Source organism: Phasianus colchicus, chromosome 4 (genome assembly GCF_987193195.1).
Source record: "Phasianus colchicus chromosome 4, bPhaCol1.hap1.1, whole genome shotgun sequence".
NCBI classification, from domain to species: domain Eukaryota; kingdom Metazoa; phylum Chordata; class Aves; order Galliformes; family Phasianidae; genus Phasianus; species Phasianus colchicus.
Genome location: NC_143439.1, coordinates 12532195 through 12554104, shown reverse-complemented (window position 1 = coordinate 12554104; position 21910 = coordinate 12532195). Strand labels below are relative to the sequence as shown.

General features: G+C 33.5%; 1 long non-coding RNA gene across 1 annotated transcript; it reads right to left on the bottom strand.

Annotated features, from left to right (window-relative positions):
• Positions 1-3238: 3238 nt before the first annotated feature.
• Positions 3239-21403, bottom strand: LOC149918058 (uncharacterized). Its single transcript, XR_016466333.1, has 4 exons — positions 21321-21403; positions 18106-18187; positions 3873-4022; positions 3239-3295 (listed from the first exon to the last, which is right to left on the bottom strand). It is a non-coding gene; the product is annotated as an uncharacterized LOC149918058 (long non-coding RNA).
• Positions 21404-21910: the final 507 nt, after the last annotated feature.

Sequence of the window (21910 nt, the reverse complement as noted above, 5' to 3'; positions counted from 1 at the left end):
GATGGCAAAGGAGAACCACAGAAGAAAAAGCTGAGAGGACCTTCTCACAGTCCACTTCTAAACAAGGCTTCTCTGAAAACTCTTTAATGCTACTCCTACATGAATCACAGATCATTAAAAAAAAAAAAAAAAAAACGATGATAAAGTGCCTTAGCTCACAAAACTTGCTCCTCCTGGCACTGACCAGGCCTTGGGGAGGTCATCTTCAGGCAGATTTATTTCTAATCACAGCTCATCTGTAACATCCTGAAATTCCTCAGGACAATAAGCAAAATCCACCATTTATGAACTATTTTCAATTCCTGATAATGTCTACTAATTTTCTCTGCTGCCTGATTTAAAAAATCAAACAAACAAAAAACCACATCTATTTTTTACTGTATAATATGCATCTTGGAAAGATAATCAGAATTCAGATTTTCTTTTGGCTCTGAATATTTGATATCTGAGTCTTTTTACTGAGGCTATTTGCTAATCACAACATGTCAGATTTACATTACCTCAAAAAATGTGCCTTTTGTTTTCTGATTCAGTCCTGACCAAGTTTTGTCCAGACAGTCCACCTCTATGAATTAAACTAATAACCTCCTACTATTAAGTTCCTGTCCTCAGTGGAACAAGGCGTTTGGCTTCCATCCCTTCTGTAGATAACGAGTAGGTTGCTCAAATCTATCTATAAAGTTTCTTGTCTTGCCTTTCACTAATTGTTTTGCACAATACACATTGGTTTATGTAGCTCTCAGTTGACTGCTCTTGCATGAACATTTCAAGCTGAACTCTGTCATGAAGTATGAGTTATTTTGTAATATCAGTTCTTAAAATGTGTTGTATTTCTACTCAAGGCATTTTTTTTTAAACAAATTAAAGTCAAACTAATTAAATATAAATAAAATTTAAGTAATAAATTAAATATATATTTCACATACAGAGCTCAGTTCTCAAAGCATGGTATACCTTCCTGTGTCATTTTCTCTGGCTATCCTCGGATTACGCAGTTTTCCTGCCTGCAGCACCCGATCCTCTTCAGTGCCTTGCTGGATTGCCTGGAGCTTCCCAGATGCGAAGGTAATGTAGCATGTTGATAGACTTTCTCTCTTGTTCTGCAGTGCCATCTGTGTTGTGCTCAGGAAGGTATGTCCTGTTCAGCATGTCTGCCACCGGTAGTGACTTTCCCTGTCAGAGCTTTATTTTCCCATCGTAAGCTGGAGTCTAAATAACATGCACTGTAATCAAGAGGGTGCATTCAGCAGTGGGTTTCATGATGCTAATAGCCTGGATCTATGCTCTAACATTCAACCTGTGCCCAAAGATGAATCAGTGCAACAGTTTTGTTCCAAAAAAATACTGCTAGCAGCTCCTTTTCTCTGTGTATACACCACTTGTGCATCTGTTAGTGCTCTACTGGAAAATGTTATGAGATGCTGGGTTTTGCTCGAATGTTTCTCATAGTTCACCTATGTTATCATCTTGTGGCCATAATTCTTATGCAGCATTGAGATTCTTTAAAAAAGCAAAGTCTCATTTATGGTTTTTATTTCTTCTACAAGTCTCTAATTAAATTGATCCTGCAAACATTTTTACAAGAATCTAGAAAGATTGTTCAGAGTCTCTTTATATTGCTGAATTTCTTTTTAAATACTTGCGTTAGGAATATATATGAAAGCTGTTAACTTCTGAAACAAAATCAGATTTGGATGTAGATTATTTTTTTCATCTTCAGCAGGTCCAAGAAAGGTCATAATGTTTGGATAATTTGTCATAATTTCCTGGATCACCTCTTGGTATATAAAACAATATTGTCAATGCCAGTAATTCTTAAAAGCACATATCTGGTATCTATTTAAGAGTCTGAGATGGATAACTGTCGGCATCCTCACATTGCTTTTTCCTTATCCAACTCTTGCATACATTATATATATATGTATGTATAAAATAATACATAATATTTTAATAATAAAATATACATTATATACATGCATATATATATATATATGTATGTATGTATTTCCTTTTAGAATTTGCACACCTTAAAGTTAGATTACTTTTCCTTAAAGAGATTACAGCAGGGAGAATTAAGAAGGATGAATTTTCCAGTTAAGACAGATAGATATATACTGCTTTCTAGAGATGATATTGTAGAGAGATGAGGATGAAGACGGTCTATCTTAAAAATTAATGGAGTCAAACTGGCATAAATTGAACCAACAAAGGAAAGTCTGGTTATACTATACATGATTCTGAATATACTATGAACTCTGAAGTTCATATTACAAATGAATTGATTTGCATTAAGAATTGAAGGACTAATTAGAATTTATTTTAAAATACGTCATCTTTTTCATTACACCGGCTTTGTGCTATGTAATAAGATTCTATACATTCTCGAGGATGGTATTCATGTGAGTTGGCTACCAGTCATTAATCTCCTTATGCTTTTTTTGGCGATATCACCTTGATAACTCCTGGCTTTTGGGTGTTATAATTTTAGTTAATTCACTTAATCAATTTGGTAATTGTATTGTCCAATCTAAGTTAGTTTATCAAAAATAATAATAGGGTGGTATTTTGTTGTTGAAATGGCTGTTGCTTTTAATATTTATTTGTTGCCTTTCATTAAATTGCCTATCATTTGGATGGGGGAGGTTCTTTCAAAAGAAAAGTCTTGACACCAAGAAATTAAATTAAATGGTCACAGTTCTTGAGAGGTCTAAATCATCTTCTTTGTCAAAATTAATATCTAAAACTCAGCCTACCTTAATGTCTGAAGTCTTCAATCTCTGCAACTTTAATGTTACCGAATCACAAGTAAAATAACATCAATCAAAATATCAGATAAGAAAAAATATAAGAAAAAAACAGGGAAAAAAAAACACTCATTCTTATATTTTATGCTTTCTGCAGTGACATTACTGATTAGTAATATTTATCAGCTTTTTTTTTGCTGATTTTGTTGATTTTTTTTTTTTTTAACTTCTAAACTAAGCATATTATTGCAGCAATATTGAATAGTTCGAATAGTTTTTAGAATATGGTCCAAAGCTACCTTAATTTCAGAAAATATAGTTACCTTCCACTTGGCAAAGCTTGTTTTGTTTGAAAAAAAAACAACAACAAATATTCAGTATTGTTTTAATAAGTCTAATAACCTATATTTCATCTGCATAGATAGAAGAGATATAAACACCAATAAGGAAAAGCTGTTAATCTCACCTTGAATTTGCAAGTTTTAAAAAGGCAAAGCACAAATTCCCATCACAAGCTTCAGTTTCAATGAATGGCTAAAAGAGGGTAACATCTACAAAAAATCAGATGTCATAATGTAAGCACTGAAATCCATACTTGTACACTGTAAACTATATGAATACATTCAGGAATGCAGCCTAATTCCCAATGCTAATCAGTACATGCACCTTCCACATAAATCAGGAGAAACATGGTAACCCATGAAACTCATGGTAGATGACTTAATACTTATACTGAATACTTAATATTTGGAAAAAAAGAAAAAAAAAAAAACAACCACAGTGTAATTATCTGCTTTCACCAGATTTGAATCTTTAGACTGGAAGTTTTTTCTTTTTAGCGTGACAGGCTTGGGCAGTTGGCACAAGAGAACCTCATGAGGTTCAGTAAATCCAAGCACAGTGTTTTGCTCTTGGGCTGAGGAACTGCCACTAACAATACAAGCTGGGAGATTAAACAATTGGGCACAGCCCTGCTGAAAAAGACCTGGAGGTACTGGTGGATGGGAAACTGGACGTATGCCCTTTCAGCCCAGAAAGCCAAATGTGTGCTGGGCTGCCTCAAAAGAAGTGTGGTCAGCAGGGCAAGGGAGTTGATCCTGCCTCTGTTCTGAGCTGGAGAGGACTCACCTGGAGTACTGTATCCAGATGTGGAGTCCTCAGTACAGGAGAGATATGGACCGGTTGGAATGCATCCAGAGGAAGGCCACAAAGTGATCCAACCAAGGGATGGAACACCTCTTCTATGAGGACATGCTGAGGGAGCTAGGGCTGTTTAACCTGGAGAAGAAAAAGGCTCCAAGGTGACCTGATACCTCCACTGCAGAGGAGTTGGACTAGATGAACTTTAAAGGTCCCATCCAACTCTAAAAATTCTGCGAAAGGATATGGCAGGTCTTGAATGTTAGAAGAACAGGAAGAACAGATACACACATAGGATCACAGTAGAAAGCATGTAAGTACACTTATTTTTACAGTTATTTTATGAGTAGAAGAAATGTGGAGGTTAAAATCCAACTTTAACCAAAAATTAGCATCAAATTTTCACAGTAATGAATAAACCTGCATTCATTATTAATCAAGTATTTGGGAGATTTTTAAGTGCTGATTAAAGAAACTAATTTGAACTTTAATTACAATTTTAAAACTTTTCAGATTGCACTATCAAACGTTTAAATAAAGTTAAATGAAAAGGAACAGAGGAACAATTTTATTGTTTGCATCATTCATGACTTTTGACTAATGTAATTTTTACCATTTTCCTATGCATGATGTGTAAGAAGATTGCAGTGTTACAGCAAAACAGTGAATGAAATTCTTACCCAATCAAAACAGATGTCAAGTTATTTTAAACAGAGATCTTTGCTTTACACAAAGACCGTAATATGCTGCAAATCGTACAAATATAACCCATGTATCCTGGCATATAATAATCAAATCCACTTGCACCCAAAATGTAAAATACTATATGAGCAAGAAGATATGTTCCATTAAAACAGACATACCCATACTGAAGAGTTGGAAAGTTTTATCATCAAAATTGAAGAGATCAGCACAGAATCAGTAACTTCCTCCAAACCATTTCTTCTCTACTTAGAATCATTTAAATAAATGGAAAGTTCATCTTGCCATCAGGAAAACTCATATTCCTAGTAGCCCATATAGTGTCATAGTTACATTTGAGATTAATCACTCTTTTCACAGTGATGAAAAAGCCTACTCTTCCTGTCTTTAATTTATCCTGTTTTTTTCAGCATTGGCCCTGTCTTTTATTTTTTTCATTCATCTGCCCACTCCACTTAATTTCATTATGTTTTTTTTTTTTCCTTTGGAGACATTCTTGATTGGACAATGACAGTATTCCAAAGATTCTATCCAAGTTTTTTTGTTTTTGTTTTTTAAAAAAAGCTTATTTTCATTGTCTTTTCTATTATGATTAAAGTATCTTAACAGTGTGTCTTTTAGAGAAATCCAGATGTGTTTTATATACTATTCTTCAATTGTCTGTTCAGACAGTTCTGGTAAAGATGTGTCATTTCTGTAGCTCTGCCAATTTAATTTCATGCCCATTTCCAGAATGCCAAGATAATGTAGCTGTTGCTAATGCTAGAGAACACTTTCCTGTCTTTTTCTGACAAACTGCTGGTCAAAATATGTCTACATCCCTTCTGACTTGCAGCAAGAAATGATTCTCCTTTTTCCTAGTCCAAAGGTATGTTTGGCTTATTATTTTCAACTGGACATAATAATCTTTCCAAGATGACTCTTCTTCAAACTTGACTGCTCTCTGACTTGGTCAATTAAACAAATCATCTGCATAATCATTTGTCTTGGGTTACCATAGCAAGAAAACTAATGCTGGATTTCATTCTCACAGGGAGAATTCCAACCCAGAAGTGTTCTTCATTGCTAACAATGAAAATGTTGTTAAGAATAAGTTACATTATTTGTATCATAGCTACAATTCCTCATACACATCAATTTTACTAGCTAAAATGAAAAGTCATGTCTCATTTATATCCAAACTGTAAGCTTAAAATAATATTATATATTATGAAACCAGGTAAGAAAAATTTTACTAAAAGTGGTACACATTCTTTTGATAGGTAGGTAATTTGTATCCAGATTTTATCACCTTCTCCGTGTACTCAACTATAGCTGAAGTTAACACTTGAAGTCTTCATTGAAAGCAACAGTTGTGTGTATACAAAACTACATACAAAAGCAAGGATATATCTCAGAAAGTGTACAGTAGACTTAATACCAAATATTAATATAATATGGTATTAATATAAGGTTTTTCTAAAAGTTTTCTAATGAAATTCTCTTTGCTTGCAATTTTAATTGAAGCTGAAGGCTACTTTTCCAAAGATCAGACATACATAACATAATGAAAGGGCTGCAATTTCCAGAAAATTTTATTTAAGTTTTCAGACTTAAGTCAACCTCTCACAACAAGCTTTACAGCAATCTCTCACTACATGTGTGTACATCTGGCTTTCATAGTAGCTATACAACTATAGAACTTTCAAGAAAATATTTTGAAATGTCCTTGCCCATTTAACTCTTAGTTCTTTAATGCCAGTGTGGAGAAGGCTTCTTCCCCACAGCAGGAATTTAATGCTTTTTTCGGTTCATGTAAGTTGATATTAGAAATGTGCATTTCAGTTCTTCTTCAGTACCAACTGATTCATAACAAGCTCATCAAAATAATACAAGTCTTTCCTTCATCCTTTCATCTCAAGTATTTCTTTATTATTATTATTATTATTTTTCTATGTTTGTCACATTTCTTTGTGCAAACCTTACCATCATTGCCGATTTAGTTCAATACTTCCTTTGGTTAGCTTTTCTCTGCTATTTTCTCTCACGTTTGCTAGCTTTTCCTTCCTTTTCCACGGATGCTGAAACTCTATGACACTCTATTTGGATGACAGCCAATCTTGAAAAATTCATGTCTTTGATATCCAACTTTAACCTACGTATTCCTGCTGTGGGTGGGAAAATGTCTGTGGTTTCCACATACCTGCAAGGCAAATTCCTTGTCAACTTATATCCCTTTCAAAAGTACTGAAGTCTGCAAGTGCCATCAAATTGAATTTATTTGTTTTGGAAAGCACTGTTGTTTTTTAAGAATGATAGATCTTTCTGTTAAAGAATCGATGTGCAGCGCTCTTCTTAATATAAATCAAGGTTTTTCATGTATGTATAATGTTCTTGATGATGACATCAGCTTATGTTAAACTACTGAAATAAATAGCTCTAAATGTAAGATCTGAGTTTAAATTCTATTATAAGCTGATCATAATTTCAAAACCTCCTAATTTATTTTTAGTAGCAAATATCTTTCATTTAGAAAAGGGAAGAGAAGCTCAACAGTTGCTCAGGTGCTTTTAAATACAGTTCCTCTTATTCATTTTCCTGAAATGAACATATAAATTATTTACCTTAATTTTCTAGACTCCAGTGATTTATCTTTTAAAGCAAAGCATTATCTACATAGCTTTAGAGGACATTAGAACTACTTAGTTTGTTGTAAATGTTTTCAAGGAACCTCGTGAAATTTGTGGTTCCATATTAGAAAGTACTTAGGACTTAGTGCATTTGCACACAGTGAAAACTGTACAGTACTCATCTATTGCTGAAATCAGAGAATTAGAGCTTTGGAGATAGCTATGACACAAACTGCAGTGTTGACAAGCTAGACATTTTTCCTGAAAAATATGAAATCCAGTTAAAAAAGAGATAAAGTAATAGGAGCCTTGAAACTGTAAAATTCAAAATAAGTACAGCAGAGTCACAAGGTCAGAATCATCCACAACTCATAAAATAAATACATAAAGCTGAATATTTAGTGAGGCTGTACTTTAAAACAGGTAATTCCTGTTTACATTTTTTTTTTCTGCATCTTCCTCTGTGTGCAGCAGATTAACTCAAATTAAATTTCACACTAATCCTTCTAATGCTGAGTGTGTCTCATTAAGCTTTTCTGGATTTAGACAATTCACAGAAATAGTAAAAGCATTGCAACACTGGATTTTATAGTATAAGGTGCTGTTAAAAACACTAAATGGAGAAAATTAAATACTTCACCTGTAAAAATTTAATTTGAGCAGGGCACCTGGAATATATATTCTAACATGCTTTTATTTTGTAAATAATGTTCACATAAAAATGTAAAGAAGAGGTGTTTCGTATAGAACTGTGGCTTTTAAAGTACCTTCATGCTTTTTATGTCAAAATCCCATGCAGTAAGAAGATAGCACAATTATCTGATACGTGATACATATGAAATTTTAATTGTTGCAGTTTCTAGACTGTAAATATTATCTTTATATAGGAACTGGAATGAAAATCAGGTACCACCGTCATTTGAAATCACTGAAGAATTTATATTTGATTTTACCTTTCTATTGTTTCTGAAATCAATTAAACAATTTGGGGTAAAATAGTGATTGTAACTAGAAAAATATAAAAGACAATAGGAGAGAAGGAGATGATTAAGTCATTAGCTCTCTTCGACATAGAGAGAAAGCTGAATATTGATTTTAGAACTCTGATGGTTTAGTTGGAAGTTGGGCGTGAAATTTATAGTATGCCAGAAAACTAATAAATCTGCTGAGTCTGCAATATGCAATTAATTAATCTCCATTAGATTTATGAATCCAGAGTCAACTACTGAAGCTAAATTGTAGGTTTCCCTTAGAAATAGGGATTGAGGAAAAAGAGAAGGAAAAGGTAACATTTTTTAAATGCTTCCAAATATAGAATTGTTTTCTTTTCCTAGCTTCCCTAAGTGTTTTCTTTTACATTGTGGTTGAATGATTCTACTCACAGAATTTGTACTACAACATTTTTTTTCTGACAGAAGATTAGGAGAAGTAAATCTGTGTGTGTAGCTTTAAGCCTTGTATAACAAAAGCCTTATCATTTTTCATAAATGTTCCAATCAACTTTCATTATTAAAGCAAAGTACTTCTGCTGAAGTACTTCATGAAGAACATATTAACAAGTATGTGCCCACCATTTAAAGGTAAAACTGATTAATGAAGATACAAGTAAATACGTAGACACTAAGTTACTCTTTTGATGTACAAAATGCACTTTGATGCTATCTTGTAGAAAGATGTTGGCCAACAATCAGTGTAATTTTATGCCTTCATAATTGCAGTAATGTCTCTAACATTGTTATTTGAAACAGATCCGATGCATTTGATGATATATACTTTTCTATTAAATATGGAGTATAACCTAAATATTAAATTTTATTTCACTAATAAAGAGTATTTTCAAAATTTTGATAAATTTCGTTTGCAGCAATAAAGACAAAGGGAATCATTACTTGAAGCACTCCAGAAAGACTCAAATTAGACTGCCTCGGAAATGCTAGCAGATCCTCTTTCTTGCATTTCTCTAATTTCAACCTAATAAAACCATAACTGTCAGTCAGTAGTTAAATTAGAATAATAGAATCATAGAATGGCCTGGATTGAAAAGGACCACAGTGATCATCTAGTTTTAAGCCCCCTGCTATGTGCAGGACTGCCAACCACAAGACCAGGCTGCCCAGCCTTGCCTTGAATGCCTCCAGGGATGGGGCATCCACAACCTCCTTGGGCAACCTGTTCCAGTGTGTCACCACCCTCTGAGTCAAGTGAAGCTCCTCAATTTCTTGGGCAACCCTAGGTTGTACAGAGACTGATCTTTCTAGAAATACACTATTTATAGACAAAACCTTCTAATCATGTTTTTCTACATTGCCTCATTCCTCATATAATTCTTTAAACAAAGAAAGTAATGAACAAAACCCCTATTAGGAAAACTGTAGTCCACATGTAGGCTGAGCATCTAAGATCATTTCTTTCTTCTTTTTCCTTTATAGTTTTACTAGAGATCAATCATAAGCAATACTTATGCAATCCATTACTATTGTCTCAGAAAACATATCTGTAATATAGTTTGATAACGTGAAAATACCTTATACCTTAGCAATTTGCAACACAGGTTCAGAAAAAGCCAAATATTAACCTTTATTTCCTTTCTGTAATTTTAATGCTAAATCATTAGTGGCTACAATTTCCTTCATCCTGGCCATCACTTTTACTGTTAAACTTTTTTTTATTTAAAATGTGTTTTGGGGACCTACTATGAACTGTTTACCTTTACACAATGGTAAAATGTTACAATTATTGCTAGATGAGCTACTTGTATTTAAACTATTTTTTAGCACTCTAACAATGTGATCTTAATTTCCCTTCACTAATTCTTTGAATTTTTGTACAAACAATTAAACCTCAGAGCACACAACTCATATATAATCAAAGAGCAATTCACATTTCTAGTGACATTATTATGGGGAAAAAAAAAAAAAAAAGAAAAAAAAAACAAGAACACACACACACACACAAAAACACAAAAAACAAACAAACAAACAAACAAACAAACAAACAAACAAAAAAGAAGAACAAAATAGCACTCCTGTACTTGTTAGAATAGTTCAGTTGGAAGGACCTAGGAAAATCATCTAGTCCAACTGCCTGACCACTTCAGGTACGGGTTAAAGACATGCTGCCTCAAGGGCATACTCCACTGCCACAGGGACTGTATTCATCCCATATATCTATGCATCTATCCATCTATCTTTCTTTCTTTCTCTTTCACATCATCGTACAATGTTCTCATGAGCAACAAAGAAGCACAATGGTAAAATGTTACAATTATGGCTAGATGAGCTACGATTTGGGTCTTTTGGTTTTGGTCCCCTGGAGGCAGAAAATTAATTTTTTAAAAAATATATTTTTAAAATGTAACAACATTTTTCTATAATAGTAATAATTATCAAAATAATAGAATGAATAAATCTGGAGCAAAAATATGGCAGCTCATTTTAAGAGTGATGTCAGGAAATTATGGTATAAGCAAATTAATTTGCCTATAGGACAGACGACCAATAAGAGTTCAAGATGGTGATCTTTTTCCTACAGCATTCTCTCCAGCATAAACAAGTAGTTACATAATTTGGAGGAACTCCAGTTTTCAAGACCACATTTTCTTTTGGCATCCATTGCATTTGTTCATCATACCATTGTATACATGTTTAGATTTGCTGAATAAAGACAGTAGATACATTCTGTAAACACTTAAACTTGTACTTACCTACATGAAAATAACTTCTTGACATTTTTAGCACATTTTCAAATTGCTATTAACATACACAATAAAATATAACTACACGTGCTTGAATTGCAGATCTAAATAAGATGTTTAAGAACAAAATACAAGATGTTTTCAACTAAACAAAGGAAGGAAACTAAATTTAATAATATTATACTGCTTGCTTTTTAACATCAATAAAATATATTGATGAACACCTCTGAATGAAGGAGAACAACCACATGTATATAAAAACTTATTCTTAATGAAAGGATGTTATAACACTTTAAAATGTCTGAGAAGAAACAAAGAGAAATTGAAGGCTTCAGGAAAATTGTGTAGTGGCCACACTTTCCACTCTTAAAAAAAAAAAAAAGAAAAGAAAAGAAAAGAAAAGCCAACAATTAAAAAAAAATCAACCACCACTTTTTCTTTCATTTATAGACATCCAATAATATCTTAGGCAATTTCACAGAAAGAAGACAAATGAGTTTAGAAAGATACATATGCTTTCAATTATGTTGTGACAGAGAGAGGTTTTTTTTTTTTTTCTTTTTTTAATAGTGACCAATCTTGGAGGGAAGGAACAGTCCTCCTAAGGTAAGTGAATGTAACTTCCAGCTTTATTGTAGATTTTCCTTTTTTTTTTTCTTTTTTTTTTTTCATAACATTATAATACTGGTTCAATTTAGCAGGTCTTAAATTGCTCTGGTATCAATTAGAAGCTTTCCACTGTATTCAGAAAAATCAAAGAATCGTGGAATGGCTTGTCTTGGAAGGCACCTCAAAGATCATCTAGTTCCAATCCCTTTGCCATGGGAAGGGTTACGACCCACTAAAGCAGGTACCAGATGAGGCCATCCAGGACCCCATCCAACCTGGCCTTGAGCACCTCCAGGGATAGAAATGTTATCAATTAACTGGAAAAAAAATAAACAGCAAAAATCACTTGAAATAAGCTTTAATTTCACTGTAATGCATTTAAAAAAGAATAAAAGCAAGCTTATAATCTCTAGATATGCTGCTCATTGAAACTGCAGTACAAAATTCAGTTAATTTACTATCATTATTATAGTACAGGCAACCATTTTGCAGCAGAAGCTGACTGTACAACTTTACAGGACTGTTATGAATGCTATTGTATCTTCACATAACTCCCTGAGCCAAAGGATTGCTTAAAAAAAATCAGTGTGCTTAATTATGTTTCCTTTTTTATCCACCTGGGAAATGAATCTTGTGATTGGATACCACTAAGACTACATTACAGAAATGGATCTCTCCCTGTGTAATTTGATGCTGATAGCCCACAGAGAGTATTTGATTTATGGTTGTCTTTGTACTTGAAAAAAACAAAACCTATGAAAATACTAAGACATGTTAAATGTGGTTCCTTCATTTGTCATTGCTACCAGACAGAAAGCATAAGTAAATCCCTTTTGAGACAGCATCCATAGATGCTGTTTATCTGTGTTAAAATGTACACAGATAATAACAGTAATTTCTTCCACGGCACTGCATCTAATACAAATGTTCATTTGAACCGTCACAAGAGGTTACTTCAAAACTGCATAAAATTCCATGTGCTAAGAAACAAGTAGTATAGTGAAAGCAAATGAACTGTTAAAATGCACAGACAATCATCGCTTCAGGCTAAAAAGGAGATCACCGGGCAGATACTTGCAGGAAAGTACACTTTATGGTTCCACTCTAGACAAACATTTTGATAGTCAGATGTCTAAAGCTAGCATTTTCTCAATCAGACTTAAACGAGAATTCAAAGTCTGCATTCATACAGGAGAACAATTTGGAAAAATGCTTTACACCTACATCCCATCTATGATATCTGCAGATGATAAACTAACCAACCAGTCATCTCATTTTGCTATGAAAGATAAAGAATAAAAACATTGCTAAGAAGAAAAGACAGACATTTTCTCATTCCACTTCAAAAAATTCAAGTAGAATGCTATGAAATCTTGTGCAAACCTCTTCTTACTCTGCAAATTTTTTGGAGTTGATAGTGCTGACATAATTTTATGACCAATACCATTTTCATCTAGCTTTATTTTACAGTTGCATTTGAGTTCTTACTCCCCCTCCAATTATGTTTTTCTAATACCGGACCAAGAATAAGCTATAATTAGATATGATTCAAAATAAAAATCTTACCTCCATATACAGATTCTGAATTTCTCAAAGATTAAAAAAAAAAAAAAAAGGGGGGGGGTTGGGGGGCAGAGAGGAGAGAAATTTAAGGTAGCTCATAGAGATTAGAAACACTTTTTGTATCACTTGCTCATACTCAGAATTGTAGGGGTAAAACTGTGATCCTTTACAAACACAAAATATATATCTAATGGAAATACTTAAGCAGAGCTCCAGAATGCAAAATGTAACCTGGATATTACAAAATGCAGTTAATTTCAGAAATAATTAGCCTTCTGGCATGGTGAGTGATTAATAAAGATTGTACATCAATGGATACTGCTTTAAAAAAACTCCACCTTTTTAAACTATCATTAATTTAAAGATACATATATATATAAGTAGAATTAACTTATTTTCTATATTAAAAACATGGATATCTCGAATGCTTACATCGGGAACATTTTGTAACAAAAATAATTTATTTAAAGAAACAAGACAACAGGAAGAAAAAAAATATTGGATGCATCCAATTCTGGAGCCCCGAATACAAAAAGGGCATGGAGTTATTGGAACAGGTCCAGAGGAGGACCATGAAGATAATCATAGGTCTGGAGCACTTCCCCTATGGGGACAAGCTGAGCGAGCTGGGGCTTCTCAGACTGGAGAAGAGAAGGCTGCAAGGAGAGAATACAGAAGCTTTCCAGTATCTGAAGGGGGCCTACAGGAAAGCTAGGGAGGGACATTTTATAAGGTCATGTAGTGAAAGGACAAGGCAAAATGGCTTTAAAATGGAAGAGGGTAGAAATAGACTAGATACCCTACTGTGAGGGTGGTGAGACACTGGAACATGTTGCTCAGAGAGTCTGTGGATGCCCTCTCCCTGGAGGCATTCAAGACCAGGCTGGATGGGACTGTGAGCAACCTGGTCTTGAGGGAGGTGTCCCTGCAATGGGGTTGGAACTAGATAATCTAAAAGTTCCCTTCCAACTCAAACCATTCTATGATTCTATGTGGTGTATCTGAAAACATCTACTTGATCTGGAGTACATGTGAGGTTTTATTAAAGCATTTAAGAGAAAATAATTCTTCTGAAACCCAAAAATCTAAACTCAGGAATTCAAGTGTGTTCTCAAATTAATTAGATAAACTTGAAGTGAAAGGGAATGGCTGGTAGCAATTAGCAGGTACTTCTGATAGCTCAAAACATAGCAAGGATTGTACTTTGTAATTAACAGATTCATGAGCTTGCTTTCTTAGATTATTTCCCACCGGCACAGCTTTCTCATAAACCTGAAACCAATTTGCAAGTGTCACAAAATAAAAAACTTATTTTTATTACTATGACACCTTTACTATGAAAAATTACAATGAAAAATATCCTCAATCCTAGAGATTCATTCACTATCTGTTCACAACACTGTCTTCAATACAAATTTCTTCTCTCTAGTTCTGAGCTTTCTTTGATTTTTGCATTGGAAAGTTTGTCTAACAATATTTTATAGCAGAAGAGCAAATCTAAATCTCATTATAGATATACCGATAATGAAAGATCAGTATATAATTACAATACATTTCAAAAGCAGCTTTATGTTGTTTGTATAAAGTCAGTACCTATAAATCTTTTGGAACACTGTATGAAATTATTTTAGTTAATTATTTAGAGGGATTCTCATGGAAGCTGGCAGTTTTCCATTGATACATAGTTTGAAACCATGTGTAAAAAAACACTACCATCCATTTCGTAGTTAAATTGATAGAGGTTGTATCTACATATTTACTGTAACGTGACATTATTTTGTGGGAATGGAAATGCAGTCTATTGAACTGAATGTTTCTAATCCTTAAGCCCTAGAGTCTTAGTGGCTTGTTTGTTTGTTTTTGTTTGTTTGTTTACACAACAATTATTTTCTTTCTAGTTGCAGCAACTATGCAATATTACATAGGACAAATTACAATTTCTTTTGTTTCTAAACTGTATTTATGGAACAGACACTTGTACTAATTTTGAAGAGATTTGAACTGTATTTCATGGGACCAAGCACGGGTTGGGTAATCTGTAAGAGCTAAAGGTTTTATTGGCTGACTTGGGCTCTAGGTAGAAGCAGAGAGCATACAAAGAATTTTTGTCCTCTCTCCTCCCTTTCAGTTTTTTCACTTAACTTCTGCTATGCTCAGTGATGGCAGAGGAAGGCTCTCTGACAATTCCAAAAAGCAAAGAGATGAAAAAGACTAAAAAAGTCTCTTTGGCTTTGCAATGATATAAAACCAAGCAGATGAGAGAAAACGAGGACTATTCACACTGGCACTGTAAATTTTGCGTTATAGAGGGGGAATTTTCTTGTTTGAAGACCATCTGATGTGTTATGCTTTCCTGCATCACCTACAATATGTAAAAGTTCTTAGTAAGCCTTAGCAAGCAAGAAGTACATGATTAAATGCCGGATCCTTCCAATGGGATACTGCACAGAAAATTACTACTACTTTGATAGTAATACTTTGCTTCTGGGGAAATATTTTCTTTCTTTCTTTTCTCAAGGAGATGATCACAGCTCTTCAAGGTCAAAAAATAGGTTGAGAGTATTGCCAACTGCTAGAATCCGCAGTCAGCGGCAGCTCAGATTCCCCTGAGTCATCAACAATTCAGCTCCTCAAACAATGCATGGGAATGAGAACAAGCTTTAATAACTTGCTTTAGGTATTTACACTAGGCAGGAAATGTCTATTTAGTTGCTGATTGCAGTTGCCTTCGTTTAAGTCTGAACAAAGCAGTAGGAAGAGAAAGGAGAAATCGAAAGATATTCCTCTCAAGACAGAAAGTGAACAGGAGAATGAGAACAGAAGAGAAACAAAAAGTAAAGCTGCATGCACAGCGTAGCTCCATCTCATGCTGTCATCTATTTAGGTTGCTAAGTCATAAATAAAGATCATCTCTGTGTTCTCTAAGAATTTAAGAAACATGTATGTTTCAGTTGGTATCTAACAACCATTCCTCTATTGTTTCTCATTAAGTAATATGAGACAGTGGTATCTTGAGAAGGAAGCTTGTCCTCATAACAGGTACATTTTGCTGAAGTCTGTTTTAGATTGCTATTTCATTATGCCTTGTTTGTAGTTTTATTTAACTATAGGAGGAGATCACCTGGCTTTCTATCTTTATTACTGACAGTAACAAGCATTCACTTTGTCAAAGAGTAAAATAATGTATGTGATGAACAATGAGTTTGTGCTAAAAATGCAACTCTCACTTGTTGTTGCTATATTATTACTTTCCTAAACTACAAACATCATCAGTCATTGAAGACAAACTGCTGTGCTATGACAGAATATATACGCTTGCCTTACAGTCATGCTTTTCCTCTTTTATAATGGACATTATTCATAATGGAAATAGTAAATCTTAATGACTGGTTTCAGAAAATTTGGCATCAGAAAAGTTCATATTTTATGCATTATTTTAAGAGTCATTTTTCAGAAAAAAAGGAATAGTAAATCAGAACTCAAGAAAATTATTCACTGATATTGATTCAGAAGCCATTTAAGTTGATTATTTTTATCATAAAATTTGACATCATATACACCATGAGGCTGGTGAATTTCTCCATTACTAAGTGATAGATTTGAAGTAGTAAATACCTACAAGTACATGGTTGAATCAAACCAGTGGTAATTTGGTCTTACATCTGTATGGTAGTCCCTTATTTGAATGTTGAAGGAGAAGAAATTCAGTCATGGCAATTAATACTGATTTGTATACCGGCATTCTAGCTTTGTCACCATCTTCCTTCTCTATTTACTTTACCATCATATCACTGCAACATTTTTTTAATTAAAAAAAAAAAAAAAAAAAAGCAAATTATTTTACTGTCAAGTGTCCCTGCTTTATTTCCCCAGACGTATCCATAGATTTTCTTGACCAGTTGACATTGAATTTGGACATGGAACTGAAATTATGTCATTATTTTTTCTCACAATTACTTTCTACATGGATGTATAAAATATATAACAGAATAGAAATATTAGTAACAAAGAAAAAAAGAGGCAAAGCTACCATAACAGTGTATATACAGCAATATATTTTACATGTATCTGGCTCCTGTAACACAATCACATCCTTAAGTGGCTTTAGGTGACTTACATAATTTATTAGGAAAGTTAAAAGCTTCAAAACAGGATTAACAAGACTGAGTACATGGAGCTGCTGAACCTAACACATCAGTAAATAGGGTACTTTAAGCTGAATTTTTCTTCAAGATGTAGAGACCCCCTCATAAACTTAAGTTTGAATTCAGAGCTAGAATTTGTTGAGCCAGACATAGTCACAGAGGATTTATTTCAAAGACTGTCTTTAAATGAAGAAATAAATAAAATCTGTTTTTATCTATCAGTCTTACAGTTACTTAGAAATCATTTGGAAATCACAGTTTAATTCTCTTCTCTAAGAGGATTTAAAATATTTTACCTTCTGCAAACAGCATACATATTCCACGTTGGGCACCAGGAATGAGGCTATCTCAGTCCAGCCTACTGAAAATATTTCACTTTGCATCAAACCTTAGATCCCTTTCATCCGGGATCAAAACTGTCAAGATCTGTAGTATAGTGCTCAACAGAGAAGGTAGAATATTGTTCCCGTCAAAAAAAAAATATATATATATATATATATATATATATATATATATATATATATATATACATACTTATAAATAATTTTCACACAATAACATTGAAGTAGGCCTTCTGAATATTAGCTTAAATAGTAGTATTTAAGAAAGAAAAAAAGCAACACAATTACTATCAGAATTGATTTGTACATTTGAGTGTACAGCTCAAAGGAACTCCCTCCTCCTCCTCCCTTCATTTCTTGCTTTTGAAAGCATTTCTTGTATGTTCCTGATAACAAAGTCAAATTAATTAAGTTTAACTCCATATGATTACTGTATGATTGTGGTATAGACTTGTTTTTATAATATTTTATGTCAGTGTGGAAGAAGATCAATTAATTGCAGAAAAGCGAGTTAACTGCTACAGTACGGTGCATTGTTCTACTTAAGGCTATACTTACATCCCAGCATTTGCAGCATTACTTATGTGGGAGTTCTCAATGAACAGTTGATTTCTTGTTTTCTATTAGTCCAGAGAAGCAGCTAGAAGATAAAAAATAATCAAGAATGAGCACAATAATGTATAGAAAAGAAACATCATCCAAAAGAAAATTTTCCCTTTGACAGTTCCACTGAATGTTTATTCTTTGCAACATACGTGAATATAGTAAATTCCAATTCAATTAGCTATAGAGTCTATTTATGAAGTTATATTTAAAGTGCAGTTAAAATTTGAGTCTGCTGAGATAGCTTGAAAAAATTTGGCTACTGGATGGAAAACCACAAGAAGCTGTAAATAAATAGAACATATTAGTCATTATTCACTTCTTGAGTCAAAACAAAACTTGTAATGCTGAAGTGAAAGACATACATTTTAGATATCTAATCCTCTGTAACCTATTTGTGGAAGAAATTCCAATGGCATGAACTTAAATGAGAGTTACAAAATGAGTACTATACTGCCTGAGAAAAAATACGGAACACTATTTTCTACTTAGAAATTACATAAATATTCATAATTCCTTCATCTCTTTTTGTCAGGTAACAATGCAGACAAATCATTTAGAATCTGGTCATGAGACATGGCCTCTGAACACATTTTTTAAACATTAACGTTATTTGATATTCACAGGTTAATAATATAAATTTTTCTTAAGGAGAAAATGAAATCTGCTCTGGGATAAAATATTTATATGTTCAGCACTTCTGTCTGTGAAATTGTCAGTTCAAGACCATTTGTTTATACCCTTCTGTAAAATGTCATTGACCAAATTCTTTCCTGCTTCAATTAAATAAACTCCTACTTGATGAAAATTCTTCTGGTGAAATGAGCAGAAAATATTTGTCTACAGGCTTTTCGGTTTGGTTTCCCTTGATGTAAGCATGTCTTTTATTTAATTATAAGTCAGTTATAAGTTTGAATGAGCACTGCATAATACCTCTTGCATTTGTATGAGATGTGCATCTGCAGTGAGGATTAGTTTTTGTTCAAAATGTCCATGATCTTTCTTCAATCACAATTTTGAGAACAAATTTATTTCTAATAGAAACATGTATCAAACTACTAACATCAAACAATAATCATCATTGCTCCTTTTTGTCAGAAAATGAGTACAGGTCAATTAAATGCATTGCTGATTATTATTAGTAAATTGTTAATGCTAAATATGAAATGTAACAAGAAGACGAAAAACTTCAAGGTTTGTGTAGAATGATTTGCATTTTCAGCAATGTATATGTACCTCCTGACTTGACCTCTTACTTATATGATCTTTATTATCTTTATGGTACCACGGTACTTTACATGATTGAAAAGCTCTAGAAAACAATAAATAATTTGAAAGAGAGCTCACACATCTCTTCCCTTATATTGGTGAATAAAACAGCAAAATAAACAGCAGGCAACCAAATCACTCACCGTCTTTATCACCAGAAGTGCAGAGGGACCCTGAGGGATTAGTGGTGATCACCTCAGGCTTGGCAGAACAGCAGGGAACTTCACCCAGTTTTCTGTTTAGCAGGAAAACTGTGTTTTGTAGTTTGGCAACTTCCTTGCATACCTCAGAGCAAACTTTTCCACGTCAAAATATCTGCAAGTGCTAGAAATCAAAGAGCAGAGGCAGCTCAGCTCAAACAGTGCACACACAAAAAATCCAAACAGTTGGGCACCATAATTTCTTCATTGCTTCTTTTTCTTTATATAAACATCACCTTGTATACATGCATACAGACAGATGTAGGATTACAGAACAACATTTTAGAAAGCACTTGGGTGATGTCTAGTGATGGGTTTTTTGTGTAGAAACTGACATCAAATACGACCTGCTGACATGCTGAAGTTGCCTTTTGAAACAGAGAAGAATGTTCTAAGACAATAACCCCTTAACTGAGGAACACAAATATTCCATTTCTTCCTTTTCCAGAACCACAGATTAAAAAAAAAAAAAAAAAAAAAAAATCCAGCATCCTACCTACCTTCATAACCATTGAAGACCTAATTTGATAAGCCTTTGTTATCATTTCAGTTGTTCAAAACACAAAGAATGGCTTAAAGGAATTATATATGCATTTCAATTTAGAGATCACAAGCAAGTGAATGATGCAAAAATGTTTTGTCTCTTTTAATTAAATCCCCTAAATTTGGCATTACTGAGATAAACTATTCAAGGTGGAAAATAATCCTAATAATTTCATTGAATTAATCTGAATATAGAGAGGATGCTAATATTGCATCTCCTATATTACTGAAGATTATATATATATTCATATTTTTATATGTATAACAAAATGATAACAAATCTTATCAGAAATAAATTTCTTGGCATATGGAAAGAGTGCCAAATTTCTTACACAAATCCCTATGGTGAATTTTTAATGGGATAAGTGAGACAAGAAAGGAAAAGATAACCACTGTCAAGTGCGATTTAGCCAATGTTTAAAGACTCAAGATATAAGACAAGTGAAGATTTGAGAAAGTTTGAGTTTGTACTGCTTGCACTGGTTCTGATTCTCAAACAGAAATAACTTTACACTTTAATGATAAAAAACATGTTTAAAACTACTTTGAAAGAATATAAACTTTAGGCACTGTTTATAAATGGAGGAAATAAAGATCACATGACAGGAAAACAAACTTCTTAAAATGAGTTTTCCAAAAATATGACTTGTTACTTTAAAATTGAAATGGAAGAATTAAATATAAAAATATAAAAACCAATAATGAAAAAAATAGAAATAAAGAAATTAGTGTAGGCATTCTACCTTAAATTCCAGTTCTTTTGCCTTCATTGGACAGAACGTTAGCTTTAATTTTGCATTTTCTCATTTTCAATGTATTTGTTACCACTCTGTGGGCTAAACAGGGAATTCTATGTTAAATTATTGTTTTGTCTGAAACTTTTTTCAGCAAATTCCAAGGTAGTATGAACTTCCAGAAATTTATGTCAGCATATTTAAACATACCAGCATCACAGGTTACACAAAAGTAACAGCCCTCTCTCTAGAAACCTCTGTTCCACCATACTGTGCACCATAACTTGAAGCCAAAGTGCATAAACTTAATGGAGAGGAAAGATGATCATGTGCTAAGCCTTTCCCCTTTCTCGGCGTGTGACTATCAGCAGTTCTCATGTAAGAAGAAACTGAGGTCTACGCTGTAAAATGAGCTTAGTCATACCTTTATGTGACATAGTTCCGTGAATAATTTATGTATTAGACACAGATCTCAGAGATGTTAATCTTTCATGGAGCAACAGCCAGATCCCAGACAGAGACTGCAATCATTATATCGCAATCCATATGGCACAGCTACTTTCCTGAAACCACAGAAAGCAAGGGAAGGATTGGCATTGCTGCCAATATTTTCCTGGCAAGGGAAGGTGAAGAGGGCAGAGAGCTGTATTTAGGCAAATGTTTTCCCCAGTTTTGGCTTAAGATCTGTGCAATCTGCTTGCTTCCTGAAAGTCTTTGTTCACAGTACAGTTTAGATGCTGCGTTACCTATTCTCTTCCATCGCAATGAACGAAGTAGGTACAGTAAGTCATAGAAGGGTAGTTAACATCAGGTGTCAGCTTCACACTGAATCAACAGAACTACAAAAATTTGGCATTAATGCTTTGTCTGGCCATAGCACTTATCAAGGAAAATTCCTAGCTTTCTTGGACTTCCATCGAAAATGAAAATCAGAACTACAGCAATTTAGTAAATAAGTAACATTTAAAAATGATTACTCCTCATTTTTTCTTCTTGTTTTTTTTTCTTCTATTC